This window comes from Triticum dicoccoides, chromosome 1B (assembly GCF_002162155.2).
Source record: "Triticum dicoccoides isolate Atlit2015 ecotype Zavitan chromosome 1B, WEW_v2.0, whole genome shotgun sequence".
NCBI classification, from domain to species: domain Eukaryota; kingdom Viridiplantae; phylum Streptophyta; class Magnoliopsida; order Poales; family Poaceae; genus Triticum; species Triticum dicoccoides.
In genome coordinates, this window is record NC_041381.1 from 407,334,874 (window position 1) to 407,350,524 (window position 15,651).

The following is a 15,651-nucleotide window of genomic DNA, read 5'->3' on the forward strand; positions in this document are numbered from 1 at the left end:
AGGCTGAGAGCTTTGGTGAGCTCAACATTTTCTTTATTCAGAAATTTCCTTTTAGAATCAGTACTGGCATCTTTCCTCATTTGCTCGAGAGTTTTCTTGTCATCGATAGCCTGGTTCAGCTCCTTGGTCAATTTTCCCAGCTCAGCAAAATGTTTCATTACCATCTTGGTAACATCATCAAGAAGACCCAAGCTGCTCAAATCAACTGATTTTGCATCATAGGTAGCACTTTCAATAACATCAATCATGAGATCGAAGTCATATCTCTGTTCCTCTGTGGAAGCAGGAACACTGGTTTTAGCTTTCTTGACAGAGGCAGTAGCTTTTTCTTTGGGTAGCAGCTTTCTCTTTGCAAAAGAGGCAGCAGAACCGGAAGTTTTGTCAGAGACTGGTGTAGGTGCAAGCCTTGGTGACATCCTCGGCAGGGGTGAAACTTTCGCTAGTGAGGGAGTTTGGTATGGCTTGTTAAGAAGAGTGTGTCGATCATACATCGGTATTTCATCGTGAACATCTTCCTTGGAGGACTCATCAGATGAGGCAGAGGCTGCCTTCTTGGATTTTCTGGCAACGGATTTTTTCCAGGAAGCTCGAGGGGAGACTGATTTCCTTGCCTTCTTTTCTTTTTGGGCAGATGCATGCTTCTTTTTCTCTTGTACGTCTTGTTGGGTCAGCTTGATGTTTCTCTGTTCAATTTGATTCTTCTTCGCAGCCCTGTCTTCGCGCTTGGCTTTGGCCTTGGCTCTTTTTCCACCTCATCGGGAAAATTAGTTGTTGTTTTCAGGGAGTTAGGATGAGCATTTTCAGTTGGAGGGGGCCTTGCTTTTTTGTCATCTAGGCTGAGGCAATTCTCAGCTGTGCAGTCATTCCAAGGTGCAGTGAAAGCAAACAGGATCTGATATTTCCTCTGAACATTCTCATAATTGAACCATTTCTTCGCCTAGTGGCGGCAAATCCTTTGCAGCCTGTTATTTCTCTCAGTTGCAGTTTGATGTCTACTACGCAACCTTCTTCTTGTAGACGTTGTTGGGCCTCCAAGTGCAGAGGTTTGTAAGACAGTAGCAAATTTCCCTCAAGTGGATGACCTAAGGTTTATCAATCCGTGGGAGGCGTAGGTTGAAGATAGTCTCTCTCAAACAACCCTGCAACCAAATAACAAAGAGTCTCTTGTGTCCCCAACACACCAAATACAATGGTAAATTGTATAGGTGTACTAGTTCGGCGAAGAGATGGTGATACAAGTGCAATATGGATGGTAGATATAGTTTTTTGTAATCTGAAAATATAAAAACAGCAAAGTAACTAAGCACAAACAATATTGCAATGCTAGGAAACAAGGCCTAGGGTTCATACTTTCACTAGTGCAAGTTCTCTCAACAATAATTACATAACTGGATCATATAACTGTCCCTCAACATGCAACAAAGAGTCACTCCAAAGTCACTAATAGCAGAGAACAAACGAAGAGATTATTTTAGGGTACAAAACCACCTCAAAGTTATCCTTTCTGATCGATCTATTCAAGAGTCCGTAGTAAAATAACACGAAGCTATTCTTTCCGTTCAATCTATCCTAGAGTTCATACTAGAATAACACCTTAAGATACAAATCAACCAAAACCCTAATGTCACCTAGATACTCGATTGTCACCTCGAGTATCCGTGGGTATGATTATACGATATGCATCACACAATCTCAGATTCATCTATTCAAAACAACACAAAGTACTTCAAAGAGTGCACCAAACTTTCTACCGGAGAGTCAAGACGAAAACGTGTGCCAACCCCTATGCATAAGTTCACAAGGTCACTGAACCCGCAAGTTGATCACCAAAACATACATCAAGTAGATCACGTGCACATCCCATTGTCACCACAGATAAGCACATGCAAGACATACATCAAGTGTTCTCAAATCCTTAAAAACTCAATCCAATAAGATAACTTCAAAGGGAAAACTCAATCCATTACAAGAGGGTAGAGGGGGAGAAGCATCATAAGATCCAACTATAATAGCAAAGCTCGTGGTACATCAAGATCATGTGAAATCAAGAACACGAGAGAGAGAGATCAAACACATAGCTACTGGTACATACCCTCAGCCCCGAGGGTGAACTACTCCCTCCTGGTCATGGAGAGTGCCGGAATGATGAAGATGGCCACTGGTGATGGATTCCCCCTCCAGCAGGGTGCCGGAACGGGCTCCCGAGAGGTTTTTAGTGGCTACAGAGGCTTGCAGCGGCGGAGCTCCCGATCTATTGTGCTCCCCGATGTTTTTAGGGTATATGGACATATATAGTTAAAAGAAGTCGGTCGGGGGAGCCACGAGGGGCCCATGAGGGTGGGGGGCACGCATCCCTGCCTCGTGGCTTCCTTGTTGCTTCCCTGACATCTACTCCAAGTCTCCTGGATTGCTTCCGTTCCAAAAATAACTCTCCCGAAGGTTTCATTCCGTTTGGACTCTATTTGATATTCCTTTTCTGCGGAACACTGAAATAGGTAAAAAAACAGCAATCTAGGCTGGGCCTCCGGTTAATAGGTTAGTCCCAAAAATGATATAAAAGTGTTTAGTAAAGCCCATAAACATCCAAAATAGGTAATATAATAGCATGGAACAATCAAAAGTTATAGATATGTTGGAGACGTATCAAGCATCCCCAAGCTTAATTCCTGCTCGTCCTTGAGTAGGTAAATGATAAAAACAGAACTTTTGATGTGGAATGCTACCTAACATAATTCTCAATGTAATTTTCTTTATTGTGGCCTGAATGTTCATATCCAAATGATTCAAGATAAAAGTTCATATTGACATAAGAAATAGTAATACTTCAAGCATACTAACAAGTAATCATGTCTTATCAAAATAACATAGCCAAAGAAAGTTTATCCCTAGAAAATCATATAGTTAGGCCATGCTTCATTTTCGTCACACAAAATGCTCCCGTCATGCACAACCCCGGTTTCAGCCAAGCAATTGGTTCATACTTTTTAACACGCTTCAGCTTTTTCAACCCTCACGCAATACATGAGCGTAAGCCATGGATATAGCACTATGGGTGGAGTAGAGTATGATGATAGGGATTATGTGAGAAAACAAAAAAGGAGAAAGTCTCACATTGACGCGGCTAATCAACGGGCTATGGAGATGCCCATCAATTGATGTCAATATGAGAAGTAGGGATTGCCATGCAACGGATGCACTAGAGCGATAAATGTATGAAAGCTCAGAAGGAAACCAAGTGGGTGTGCATCCAACTTGCTTGCTCACAAAGACCTAGGGCACTTTGAGGAAGCCCATCATTGGAATATACAAGCCAAGTTCTATAATGAAAAATACCCACTAGTATATGAAAGTTACAACATAGGAGACTCTCTATCATGAAGATCATGGTGCTACTTTGAAGCACAAGTGTGATAAAAGCATATTAGCATTGCCCCTTCTCTCTTCTTCTCATTTTTTTATTGGTGGGCTTCTTTGGCCTCTTTTTTTTATTTGGGCTTCTTTGGCCTCTTTTATTTTTCATAAAGTCCGGAGACTCATCCCAACTTGTGAGGGAATCATTGCTTCCATCATCATTTCCTCACATGGGAAAATGCTCTAATAATGGAAATCATCACACTTCTATTTATTTACAACTCAAGAATTACAACTCAATACTTAGAACAAATATGACTCTATATGAGTGCCTCCGGCGGTGTACCGAGATATGCAATGAATCAAGAGCGACATGTATGAAAGAATTATAAAGGTGGCTTTGCCACAAATACGATGTCAATTACATGATCATGCAAAAGCAATATGACAATGAATGCTCAAGTCATGTATATGATGATGATGGAAGTTGCATGGCAATATATCTCGGAATGGCTATGGAAATGCCATAATAGGTAGGTATGGTGGATGTTTTGAGGAAGATATAATGAGGTTTGTGTGTGATAGAGTGTATCCTATTACGGGGCTTGGATGCACCGGCGAAGTTTGCACCAACTCTCAAGGTGAGAAAGGGCAATGCACGGTACCATAGAGGCTAGCAAATTGCGGAAGGGTAAGAGTGCGTATAATCCATGGACTCACATTAGTCATAAAGAACTCATATACTTATTGCAAAATTTTATTAGCCCTCGAAGCAAAGTACTACTACGCATGCTCCTAGGGGAAGGGTTGGTAGGAGTTAACCATCGCGTGATCCCGACCTCCACTCATAAGGAAGGAAATCAAAGAACACCCCATGCTTCAAATTTGTCACACAATGTTCACCATAAGTGCATGCTACGGGACTTGCCAACTTTAACACAAGTATTTCTCAATTTCATAATTACCCAACTAGCATAACTCTAACATTACCACCTTTATAACTCAAAACAATCATAAAGAATCAAACTTCTCATAGTATTCAATGCACTTTATATGAAAGTTTTTATTATATCCCTCTTGGATGCCCATCATATTAGGACTAAATTCATAACCAAAGCAAACTACCATGCTGTTTAAGACTCTCAAAATAATATAAGTGAAGCATGATAGTTCATATATTTCTTCAAAATAAAACCACCACCGTGCTCTAAAAAGATATAAGTGAAGCACTAGAGCAAACGACAAACTACTCCAAAAGATATAAATGAAGAACAATGAGTAGTCGAATAATTATGTAACTATGTGGAGACTCCCTAACATTTAAGAATTTAAGATCTTGGTATTTTATTAAAACAACAATCAAAACAAAATAAAACAAAATGATGCTCCAAGCAAAACGCATATCATGTGGTGAATAAAATATAGCTCCAAGTAAAGTTACCGATGAACGGAGACGAAAGAGGGGATGCCATCCGGGGCATCCCCAAGCTTAGGCTCTTGGTTGTCCTTGAATATTACCTTGGGATTCCTTGGGCATCCCCAAGCTTAGGCTCTTGCCACTCCTTATTCCATAGTCCATAGAATCTTTACCCAAAACTTGAAAACTTCACAACACAAAACTCAACAGAAAACTCATAAGCTCCGTTAGTATAAGAAAATAAAACCACCACTTAGGTACTGTTGTGAACTCATTATGAATTCATATTGGTATAATATCTACTGTATTCCAACTTCTCTATGGTTCATACCCTCCGATACTACTCATAGATTCATCAAAATAAGCAAACAACACAATGAAAACAGAATCTGTCAAAAACAGAACAGTCTGTAGTAATCTGTATCATTCGAATACTTCTGTCACTACAAAAATTCAGAAATAAATCGGTGGACCTGAATAATTTGTCTATTAATCATCTGCAAAAATAATCAACCTAAAAGCACTCTCCAGTAAAAAATGGCATCTAATCTTGTGAGCGCAAAAGTTTCTGTTTTTTACAGCAAGATCGCAAAGACTTCACCCAAGTATTCCCAAAGGTTATACTTGGCACAAACACTAATTAAAATATAAAACCACATCTAACCAGAGGCTATATGAATTATTTATTACTAAACAGGAGCAAAAAGCAAGGAACAAAAAATAAAATTGGGTTGCCTCCCAACAAGCGCTAACGTTTAATGCCCCTAGCTAGGCATGATGATTTCAATGATGCTTGCATAAAAGATAAGAATTTAAACATAAAGAGAGCATCATGAAGAATATTACTAAAAATGTAAGTCTAACCCACTTCCTATGCATAGGGATTTTCTGAGCAAACAACTTATGGGAACAATAATCAACTAGCATAGGTAGGCAAAACAAGCAAATCTTCAAGATTTTCAACACATAGAGAGGAAACTTGATATTATCGCAACTCCTACAAGCATATATTCCTCCCTCATAATAATTTTAAGTAGCATCATGAATGAATTCAACAATATAACCATCACATAAAGCATTATTTTCATGATTTACTTGCATAGAAATTTTACTACTATCCACATAAGCAAATTTATTCTCATAAATAGTAGTGGGAGCAAATTCAACAAAATAACTATCATGTGAAGCATAATCCAATTGAAAATTAAAATCATGATGACAAGTTTCATGGTTGTGTTTATTCTTTATGGCATACGTGTCATCACAATAATCATCATAAATAGGAGGCATGCTTTTACGATGATAAATTTGCTCATCAAAACATGGGGGACAAAAAATATTATCTTCATCAAACATAGCATCCCAAGCTTGTGGCTTTGCATATCATTAGCATCATAGGTATTCAAAGAATTCATACTAACAACATTGCAATCATGCTCGTCATTCACATATTTTATGCCAAGCATTCTATGTAATTCTTCTTCTAGTACTTGAGCACAATTTTCCTTCCCATCATTTTCACGAAAGACATTAAAAAGATGAAGCATATGAGGCACCCATAATTCCATTTTTTGTAGTTTTCTTTTATAAACTAAACTAGTGATAAAATAAGAAACTAAAATATTCAATTGCAGGATCAAAAGATATACCTTCAAGCACTCACCTCCCCGGTAACAGCACCAGAAAAGAGCTTGATGTCTACTACGCAACCTTCTTCTTGTAGACGTTGTTGGGCCTTCAAGTGCAGAGGTTTGTAGGACAGTAGCAAATTTCCCTCAAGTGGATGACCTAAGGTTTATCAATCCGTGGGAGGCATAGGTTGAAGATGGTCTCTCTCAAACAACCCTGCAACCAAATAACAAAGAGTCTCTTGTGTCCCCAACACCCAATACAATGGTAAATTGTATAGGTGCACTAGTTCGGGAAGAGATGGTGATACAAGTGCAATATGGATGGTAGATATAGTTTTTTGTAATCTAAAAATATAAAAACAGCAAAGTAACTATTGATAAAACTGAGCTCAAACAATATTGCAATGCTAGGAAACAATGCCTAGGGTTCATACTTTCACTAGTGCAAGTTCTCTCAACAATAATAACATAACTGGATCATATAACTATCCCTCAACATGCAACAAAGAGTCACTCCAAAGCACTAATAGCTTTGGTGGCTTCTTCTTCGGTATCTTTGGTGGCTTTGATGGTTTTCCTCCACCAATCAATCTCTTTTGTTTAGTCACTTGAGGCATCTGAGGGATTTCTTCTTTAGAACCAGACTACTCCTCCGAACTATGAGCCATGACCAACCTGAGAAAAAGAATAGAAGCGAGGGAAAACATGATAGGCTCACAAACATGCACAAAAGCAATTTTGAATAAAAACAGGAAGTTTTTTTCGGAAGCAACAAAGAAATCCATGGTATATATAGAGAAGATATCATCGAGAGGATTGCAGCATGCCATATGTGGCAGAGTGAAAACTATCTAATCTTTCAAAGTAATACACATGAACCCTAGATCCAGATGGCCTGTATGAGGGAAAAGCTACAAGCTGTACCAGTCATAACTTAGACAACCCTAAAGATCTACCATAAGGAAAATAAATCTAGAGAAATTGCGTCGGTAAGAACAGCCCTAGAACAAAGGAGTAGACAGGGCTAGTTCCGGATCCAAGCACCCTAACTTGGATGCAAGGATCAACTACGTCAATGCGAAGGAGAGGATTTACCACACTGACGCGACCGACGACGGTGAGGCTTCACCAGAGTTGCACGACGAGGCGCGTCGACGGCGTTGCTTTGAGCTCGGGCTCGGGAGGAGAGCAGGCTAGGGTATGAGGAAGAACTGGGGAGGAAGAAGCCGGGAGGGGTATTTATAACCCATAGGTGGAACCACCTCTTTCAAAATCTACGGCCACAAACACGGGACATTCCATATTCAATGGACGAGATCATGATCGTGGCGATCGTGGGCATGTGTCAATCATTCCTGTGAAAATCTTGAAAACTGAATGGAAGACCAAAGGGTTTGAAGAATGGCAAATGCCAAAATAGATTAAAGTTTGAAGTTAATTTCATTTGCGTTCAAGGACACCAGAGTGAAATCTTCTTTAGGTCAAGTTGCATGTTTATGACGGACAACCTAGAATGGACGAGAAAGAATAGAGGGATAATAGTGTCCGAATCAAAACACTCAGCCAAACGAGAGAAAGCACAAAACCACGGAGCTCTGAGTGAGTTCGTATATGGACAGAACACAAACACAACAAAAAGCAAAGAAAACAAATGAACACACAAGGAACTAGCACCGACAATGGAGATCTCGGGATAAAGAATAAGTGAATGGAATTCCCGAGATAATATCTCCAAGAGAGGATTGGTTCTTTTTCGTAACATACACTTTCATGGGCAACAAGGATCTCATTTGCTTCATCTGAGCAGGAGTATTCTTTCGGCGAGATCTGCAAGATACATGTGCACTTCTAGAGTAATCATATGAATATGCATTGAAGTTATCTCCACAGACATGAGTATAATGATTTGAGGAGATACGCATGTTCTCCTTCTGCTGAGAGTTTGATTGATCCCCATTCAAGAAACTTCCTGAGCCATTCGACAAATGATAATCATTGTCTTGAAGAGAATTACTCTGCATATTCAAGTTAGCAGTGACTGATAGATTTTCCATAATGCACTTCTTCACCCAGATTTGCTTCTTGGGTGAACCAGACCTGCAGTTAGTCCCAATATATCGAGTGAAAACCTTACCATTCTGTTGTTTTAAGAATTTGTAGTTCAAGTCATTAGATTCATCAGAAACAATAGTAATGGGCGTATCATATCTTGATAGAATTGTAGGTTCGAGTGCTTTGCTTTGAACAAGAACCCAACTCATTTGAGGATATTGTTTGGGAGTCCAGTAGGTTCCATCAATGTGTTGAGTTTCCTTTCGAAACCCAATCCTTCCTTTCGAGGATTTTTGTGCAGTACTGACTTCTTGAGCACATCACATAAGGTTTGATGCCCTTTAACACTCTTTAGCATTCCTGTCTCAAGCAAGTTCTTAAACTACAATTTTCATCAGAAAAAGTAACAAATTCCTCAGGAGAGGGGTTAGAGATATCATTCATAATGGTCGCAATGTTCTAGATGTTAGTAGTAGAAGTTTCACCATGTGATTCAACATTGCTACGTTCTAGGCATTTTAAACATGGAGGCACAAAATCGTCCGGAAGACGATTAGATTGCTCGGCAAAGAGAGAAGATTTTTCTTTCGCAAGCTCATTGTGAGATTCTTTCAGAGACTCGAGTTCTTGATTCCCGTGAAGGAATTCATCATATAAACTCTCGAAATTTGCTGAAAGAGAATCATATTTGTTGGAAAGATCATCAATAGTCGAAGAAAAAGCATCATTCTCTTCCATCAACTTTTGATTCTTCTCCATCTCTTCGACCAGTAATCCTTCGGTCTTCCTAAGATTCTTCTCAAGCATTTTAAGTTCATCATGTTGAGGTTTTGCAATCTTGACCAATTTAGCATAGGCAATGTATTCAGGAGAATATCCATTCATGGATTTTTGGTGTTCTGCCGATACCTGATCCTTAGACGATTTTGCCATGAGACAGAAGGCGATTGGTTCATCACCACTTGAGGCATCATCATCGGATTCTTGTTCAGGTGAGTTTTCTAATGATTTATAGGCAATGAAGGCATTGCTCCTTCCTATCCTTCTGTGAAATTCTTCATCAACTGATTCCGAGTATTTGCCTCCTCTTTAGAGTCCAGTGTCATGTCAGCACATGCTCTATTCAGTTGTGATATTCTCTTCATATTTAACTTAATGGTTTCTCTAGATTTCACATCAGTGACTGGTCTCATCAAACAAGATAAGGAAGATTCATTTTCCTTCGGGAGCTTTGTATGATGATCCATTTGTGTGCATCCACTGCAGTGAAGATATTTCCATTTGTTGCTAGGTTTTCCTTCCCAGCAGGGACAGTCTGCTATGAGATGACCGAATTGTTTACACTTGAAGCACTTCATTTATTTCGGAGGTAACCTTCTTGATGATTCAGGCAAATCAAACTCATCATCGTTCGTGAGGGATAAATTTTATCTTCTGAGATCACCTAGCCTTTCTGTTAGCATCTCTAGTTTTTTGGTGATAGTGTGTTGATTCTCAACATCTTCTTCTTCTGAACTACCATAGTGTGAGAAAAATTCTCCTTCACTTTCTGAAGAAGGTTCTTGATCTGCATTTTCAAGTTCCATCTTTTCTTCATGAATCGACAACAGCGTCATGATCTCTACATAGTGAAGTTCTTCATACTCTGGTCTTTGCTTGATTTCTGCTATGATGGAATTGAAGGATGGATCAAGAGCGCTTAGCAACTTGTTGATCACACTCTATCGGTGATATCACTTACTCCTTGTTGATGAAGTCTTTCAACAATGATTGGCAGTCGATCAGTGAGTTCCATAGAACTTTCCTTATGAAGACTTCTGAAGTCAGCAAACATAGCATGAAGCATATGAATGTGAGGATCAGATCTGGAAATGAATTCTTCGTGAGCATTTTTCATAGCATCCCAAAGTTGCTTTGTAATGCCAAGCATTTGGAACCGAAAGAAAATGTCTTTCGAGAGACTGCTACACATGATATCTTTTGCTTGAGCTTCCAACTACAGATTGACTTTGTCATCAGAATTGGGATCATTCGGTTGCTGAACCGTGTAGCTATTTTCCACAATCTTCCATAGATCATATTTGATATCTTGAATTCTGATTCTCATTCTTTCTTTCCAGTAGAGATACTCATTTCCATCGAAGATAGGAAATCTTTCAAAGTGCGAGGATCTACCTGCATACGACATACTCAAAACTCCAAGGATGTTAAACCTCTAATAAACAGAGACAAGGAGTACCCGCTCTGATACCAATTGTTAGGACCGAGAGTATATTGACCAGAGGGGGGTGAATGGGAGATTCAAAAATTCTTTTGAATGTTTTGAATAGATCCCAAACACAATAGCGGAAATAATGAATGATAGAAAATAGCTCAATTAAGCATGATGTTGGGGAGCATATCTATTGACGTATGAAGCAATTATCGCACATGCTTGCAATAACACAGGTTTAATCACAATGATAGTAATGCTACAGGCTATCACATGAAGTAACATCAGACAGAACATGACATGAGTAGCAAAATATAATTGTGATAAATCAACATAGATGAACCGAGGAATATGACAGTGATGAATGAAAACAAGTGATGAGAATGCAATGGGATGAACACAATGATATTCGAGGAGAATAATAGAGTTGATTGATGCGAATGAAAAATATAACAGATGATAGAGATCAAGTAAACTATCGACACAGAGCAGGAAAGTAAACTACTTAAGGAATTGCAGTAAAGTAGAATGAACCAGTGATGCTCGATGGCGACAGTGAGATTTGGTAGACCAGTTCACACTTCTGCCAAACGGCTACGTCTGGTTGGAGGGGATGTGACTTAAGACAGAAGATAAACTCTCTTCACCCTATTCTCCTTCAAGTCAAAGCTGATCAGACTTCAGTTGATTTCACTCGTGGTAGATACTTGTCGGCGATCTCCAAACCTTTAGTCGACCTTCACAAACCACAGTAACTCTTGGTTGTTGAAGATCTAGCTTGGTGAAGACAAATACTCTTCAACACTCGAGCCGAAACCTATCCGTCTAGAGAGTGCGCAGCTCTCAAGAGTAATAGGTACAAGAACTCTAACTCAGAACTACTGTGATGCTAAACCACTATCTAAGTTTGGGCTCTTGAGTTTTCTCTCGATGGATCTTAAACTCAAATCACTCGGAGAGGGGTTGCTCAAATCAATCTTCTCATAAATCTTAATCGGAGCAGCCAACAAACACTTTTAGAGCGGGGTGGCTATTTATAGCCTCAGCCTTCCCTGATGGGAAATGACCAAATTGGACATCGAGAGCGGGCAATGGCCGAACAACACGAGGCCAACGGTCGGATTTTGAGCACAATGGTAACATTACTTGTGGAGCAAGTAATGCTAAATCCTCGGTTTGAGACAAATCTCTCGCACCGAAGAAGATCATAGTCTCTTGCTGGCAAGTATTTGCTCAGAACACAAAGAGATTTCTCTCGCAACTTTCATAGGTTTTGGGCTAAGCATCACAGCGAATCTAAGCTTTGAGAACCTATACCCCTATTAATAGTACAAAGGTCCTATGACTCAAATGGATAAAAGAAGAAAGACGAAAAGAATACTATGTCTTTGATTTGTCTTCGACTTCCGTTCGCTGCAGTCAATTTCTTCGGACGACAATTCCGAACCAATTGATTTTCTTCAGCAGTGAACTTTCGAGGGGTTAATTCCTTCACATCAATCTTTTTGACTACATATCTTCACTGGATGTAGCTCGATCTTCTCCGTAGTGCAGATATACTTTGGTGAAGTTACTCGAACTTAGCACCGGAGACAACATTCTCTTCGGTTTTGTATGGACTATTTCTCTCTGTATGCACTAGCAAACAAATCAGTCCATACTTGTTTCTGTCAACAATCTCCAAAACACAGGAAGGCGTATATCGCACCAACAGTATGTTAGCTCATGCCTCTCCCTCATATAAAATTGCAACAATGATTACCGGTTTAGTTATCGATCACCTAGGACAAATAACATTCTTGTGTGATAAAAGCTACTATTATTATCTTCCATTTTATTCGTAGTTTTATTCTCGCAAAGTACTTCTAGTTTTATACTTGTTTTAGGTAAAGCGAACATTAAGTGTGCATAGAGTTGTGTCGGTGGTCGATAGAACTTGAGGGAATATTTGTTCTACCTTTAGCTCCTCATTGGGTTTGACACTCTTATTTATCAAAAAAGGCTACAAACGATCCCATATACTTGTAGGTTATTAGCAGTGCCACATGTAAGTGGTATTATCAGTCTTCTTAAGAAATTTAGCACTAATGTTGTAGATATCTTTTTCATGTTCAAGATCCAATAAGAATATGCCACCAAATGTGGGTCGAAATCCATAAAACATATTCTTATAATATATTAAACAACCATTGTTCTCAGATTTATAAGAATAACCATCATTTATCCAACATGATCCAGAGATAATGCTCTTACATAACTTTGAACAAAATATCAATTACTTAGTTCTAAGATAAATCCCGAAGGTAAACTTAAAGACATGACACTGGTGGCTTCAACAGCAATCCCATCACCATTCTCGACACGCATCGCGAATTCATTTCTACTCAGCTTGAGGGTCTTCCATAGTCCCTGCATCGTGTTGCAAATGTGAGCAATGGATCCGGTGTCAAATACCCATGACTTGGAATTTTCAGCAAGTAGAATATCGATAACTTTTATAGCGTATATACCCTTACCAGAAGATGTGTTCTTTTTATCTGCTAGATACTTCAAGAAATTTCTCTTCCAGTATCCTTTCTCTTTGCAGTAGAAACATATAGTCTCACAAGATGCCCCACCCTTGTTGTTCTTTGTGTTGCATTTCTTCTTGAAACTTTCTGTTTTGTTCACCAGCAACTTGCTGGTTATGCATCCTGAATTCATTGGTTTTGATCATTCCTTCATAAAGCGAAGTAAGAATAAAATCATTTTCTGGTGTCTTGGGAAAATCAATACCCATTGCAATAATACTACCATAATAGTCTGCAAGCCTCACACCTTGCTCACCAACTTCAGCTATTTTGCATTGTTCCATTGCTTCGGTCATCTCATGAACTTTAATTGTTTCTTTGCGATACAAAACTTCTAGTGCCTCAACAATTTGATGGTATTCGATTGTTCAAAAGGTTTCTGTAGCACTGATTCCATGCAAGATAGCATAATAATCTTGAAAACACTGAAATCATTCTTGCAAGATATAAACACATTGATGACGTCCTGATACGCTCCTGGCACCATAGGATCACCAAGTTGTTGATCCAGCACATATTCTTTCTTCGCACTTGTGAGGACACATCTCAGACTGTTGATCCAATCCTCATAATTTTCACCATTTGCAGCTAACTTTTCTTTCTCAAACAGAGGTGCTAAATTGAAATTATTGCAAGCCATTGATCTACAACAATAAACAAAAGATTTATTAGACATTGTTCATAATTAATTTGCACTAGTGTTTAAACAAAGTTTAATATAAAGTGTACTCCCACTCAAACCAATATCTCTCATAATTAAAAGTGAGTGATTCAAGATCCCAATTTTATTCACAACCATTGATGTGGACATCACTGATTACGTGAATTTTGACCGGTAGGCAAACTTTTGATGATCATATCTCCATATGACTCTTGTCCATCCTTCGATGCTTCATGCTCCGAGCTTGGAATGATTGTGCCATAACTTCAAGACAACCTAGTGTTTTCTGCTTGCATAGTCTGACCATCCACCCGTGTTACACCTCATGATTAGATTGTACTCATGTTATAGACGGTTGCAACACTAGGAAGAGCACCTTTTTACTTGATATTTACTGTGAGAGATCACCCTAACAATTGACTAGTGCACAATCAAAGGGTACAGACAACAAAGGGCTAAACATCTTGGGTAATTCATAATATTATGATATGGTATAGCCTGGGTGCCGGGAACGTCTCTGTGGTCCTCGGAGGTCTTAATGAAAATTCTTCGAAAACGTTGTTGTGGTGACAATTTTGAAAATTGCCACCGTGGCAACACTTTTGTCCTCCTGCACTTGGTGGAGTCGGGGGTCCTCCGTGTTACGTCCTTCGAAAAAATAATGTGATTGACACACAGGTCATTAAAATTACAATCCCTTGGCTCCAGCGATCATGTCATACCGTGACGCACAGGCCACTTAACATTACAACATATAACCATCTCATGCATAAACTAATTATCACGACGAAGGCTATACCACATCACATGCAACTTGCAAAACCAAGTTAGACGTCCTCTAATCAGTTTGGCAAATTTTAATTACGTGGCTTCTAGGGTTTCAGGATAACACTAGCTACCTATGTCCACCATCAAGGCAATAATTCTTGTTGCTAGATTAACTTTCGGGGTGTGTGAGGGAAGAGACTTAATTAAAAATCTCTAGCCCCACACTAAACTTCCTCAATACGCGTGAAGATCAAACATCTTCACCTCTCATGTTTGCAATAGTTCACTATATATTCTTAACTATGATGAAGCCCAAAGAACTATTAGCAGATCGTCGACAGCCATAGTTGATCAATTGTCAGAACTTTGTACAAAAGCTACATCATGTCGTCAATGAACTGAACCGAAGAAACACTCGAGGGAAGCATAGAAAGAACATCAAAACATCACATCCACATGTGATCTAGATCTGCATCTACTCATAGAACTGATCTTGATGCCACTATTGGGAAACGTAGTAGAAAACAAAAAAAATGCCATACGATCACCCAGGAACACTATGAAGATGCGATGAATGGTTTGGGTCAGATCGTTACCGACTCCGAGTTGTAGTGGCAGAAGACGATCAGTGTAGATCATACTTGGAGTCCCTCGAACCGTAAATGAAAGATCTTGTGAAACGCCCATGAACAGTCCCTCCAACGAAAGACCGAAAGCTCGACCTCTCTATGAGTTGCAAAGCATACAGTCTTCATGATCTGGCAGCGCTTCACCGTCTAGAGCTAATTATCACCAGAGAATTAGAGGGAGGACATTAGAACAACACTGGGCTTCTAACTATGAGGATTAGAGAATCTAGGTCAAGCTCTAATTGATCAATTAGGACCAACTAGAACTAGAACTAGAGAACTAGCTAGAGGAGGCTCCAAAACTTGTGTGGAGAAAAGGTGCAAAAGCCTCTACTATATATAGGTTGATGGGGAAGGAGG